Raw genomic sequence first — 3,367 nt, forward strand, 5'->3', positions numbered from 1 at the left:
GCAGGAATCTCCTCTGTGTCAGAGTCTTCTGTTCTGCTGCGTTTTCTGCTTTTCGGTACATTGCGTCACATTTTCTATGCGATTCTGCATCTGCTTGACCAGCGAATGATACCCTGATCCAACTATATCACCTTCAATAACATCCTGCAAGGATGCAGGGTATTTGGCCACCATCTTTTTGGCAATGGCTGTAGAGCTTTGTTTACTGGGACAGTCACATACCTTCATCATTTCAGACGCGACAATTCTTACCATATCTCGTCGCAATCTTGGGCTTGGTCTTTTCTTCCTTTCTAAACATTGAGTCAATGCTTCTGGAAACTTCTGCCATGGTATTTTAAAATTGTTAGCCCAGTCTGAAGCAACTGTGGAAGCCTTGCCACATGATGGGGATGCTGAACATGAAGATGAACTAGTGCCACTGCTGCTCTCTCCAGAACTTGACAAGCTATCAGTACTTTGTTCTAAAAAGACAAAGGTAAAAAATGACATTCATTTGATCACTTATACAACCATGTTATTTAAGAACACTTTTACATTTTTATACATTATGAAATCATAAGATGAAATGTACTTACTGATCTGGCTCCAGGCAGATACGAGTTTTCTGGCCTGAATGGGTCGTAATACTGGCAAGAGATCTGCTTCCTGAACATATTGAAAATCTTCAGGTGATGTTACTCCAAGTGAGTTCAGTGTCTCCACAACTGATTGCAGCACCGAGTATGAAATACCTTTGAGTAACTCAGCAATTGCACTGGTTACATTACTTTGCACTGATTCATCCATGACTAAAACAGAGAAAGATAATCAATTTGGTGTCTCTAAAATTTATTAAAGATATAGTTGGTCCAAAAATAAAATTTCTGTTATCGTTTACACACCATCAAACTGTTACAAACCTGTATAAGTTTCTTTCTTATTTTGAACATAAAAGATATTTCCCCAAAAAAAAAGAAAAGAAAAAAAAAGAACGTAACCGGTTACTGGTGCCCACTGACTTTCAAAGTAATTATTCTTAGCAATAATGCAAAAGTATCAAATTTTCAAACAGTATATTTACAATAACAGTATTTAACTGTTATTTATACGGTAATTTCATGTTTTATAATTTACAGTTTTTTACCGTCGCTACTTTACAGTTTTTCACCGGTAAAACTACGGACATTTTTTACAGTGTAGCTACTCGCCACAGTTTGGCAGTCAGGACAACCATTCAGACACATGGTCAGGAACATGATCAAGAGACATGATCCAGGCACATGATAGAGGGACATCATGCAGGGGACATACCCGATCAAGGGACATGCTCGGAGACACGAGCAAGAGGCATAATTCAGGATATATCCTCATGGGATAGGCCCTACCAGCTTGATAACAGAACAGTTATAAAAAAAATACTTGGAAATTAGATAGAAGCAAATGTCGAATTAATTATTGATTGCTGACGTTCAGTTAAAATGTGATTCTGCAAAACGAAGGTAATTTTTTTGCACCTTTTTGCACAATTGCACCTTTCATTAGCCTAACGAGACTTTTTCACGGAGCTCTAAATTAAAAATAAAATCATACAAATAACAAAATGATTATTTTAATTCACAAAAGAGTAAAAAAGATCAGGTATATTCCATAAAATGTATTTGATGATGAGACACAGAACCACTTTTGAGAAAGCAGCGTCCCCAAACCCTTTGATCAGCGTGACACGGACAGCAGGGGTCTCTGTCTGACCAGTATCTGCTCCCTCCTGCAGTGCAGCACTGCAGATTCTCTCATTCCTATTCCTCCTTCAACAACTCATTAATCAAATTGATTGGACCTCATCAACTTAAACAGAGATCCTCAGCTGTTTATTTCAGCAGGTCGAAGGCTGAACACCCCACTGGGGATTGTGGTGAGGTGTGTGTCCTCACAGTCAGGACTGTGTGTGGGAGTTTAAAAAAGCTCTCCTTTAGGTGGCTGTCCTCTGCAGTGATATGCAGTCATTGCAGACACCCACTAAGGGCTGTAACGCACCCAAGCGATGGATACTGAAGTGAACAAAGGTTCAAGAAAAGGTAAGTATTATGTGACTTTCCCAAAACAGACACGAGTCAAAAAATTCCAGAGCAGAGAGAGGGAATATATATATATATATATATGTTAATATGAAAATGTATCTTTGAAAATAAATCAAGTTTACACACACAATATGTGATTCTGTTTTTAAGATTAAATTTCAATTGTATTACAAATGATCAAATTTACAGTATATATCATGATTAATTAAATAAATGAAATTAAAATAATTCTGAAAATATATTCTGAATTTAAAGTAGGCATATGAACTCTTAAAACTTGGAAATCATAATCCTCAGAAGACAAACAACTACACTTGCTATTAATTTAACATTTGCTATTGATTAAACACACACGCACGCACGCACGCACACACACACACACACACCAATCAGCACATTTACCATTGTATTCAGCGTGTGCCCTTTTCCCAGCTATCCTCAGAATAGTTCCTCTTCTTGTTAACTGAAAGCAGATCTGATATCATGCTGAGATAATGGAGAAGTCGCTCTGTATCCTCACTGTGGTGAAACTGGCATAGACTGAGTCTTATACAGCATGTATGATCAAATATTCAGAGAAGCTCAGATACAGCTCAGCTCCACTCTAAATGCATATTAGCCAACTTCAAGCGAGACTCAACTGAATGTCAAGATTGAGGGAATGTGCTGGCGCAATCATTTAATAATTTACGGATAATTACCAAGCAGATTCTCTCCATAACCTTACACATGGCCAAGAAAGAGGGTTCAGTGATGGAAGACACCTCTTGACTGTTTTGTGGATGTGAAGCTTAAATAATAAATAAATAAATAAATAAGGTCAGCATGAAATGAAAATTCTATCTTTGCAAATGCACGTTATTGATCTTATTGTAAATTATTCATCTTTGTAAATTAAACTTTTTTAAACGTGTTTCATTTAAAAAAAATGTTGACCTTGTAATGTTTCACCAAAATGTCCTAGCTGGATTTTCCAGTGAAAACGACTTTGAAAAAGACTTTTCTCTGCTGATGTATGCAGCACTTCTCCAATCATTTAGTCCGCTTATGCCCCTCATCTGCAAGCTCATGTTCATCTTCCTCCATTGTTTAAATGCAATGCCTACATCTCAAAATTCAAACAACTAAGCTAATGCATAGAACCAAACCTCACACAATAATCTGACCAGGGTTGTTATCATTTAACTAAAATGATTGGAAACATTTTTGTTAATTCAAATAAGGCTAAAATGTCACATGTAATATATATATATATATATATATATATATATATATATATATATGAAAATAAAAAACACATATATATT

This window comes from Sinocyclocheilus anshuiensis, unplaced genomic scaffold, assembly GCF_001515605.1.
Source record: "Sinocyclocheilus anshuiensis isolate Anshui unplaced genomic scaffold, SAMN03320099.WGS_v1.1 scaffold883, whole genome shotgun sequence".
NCBI lineage: Eukaryota > Metazoa > Chordata > Actinopteri > Cypriniformes > Cyprinidae > Sinocyclocheilus > Sinocyclocheilus anshuiensis.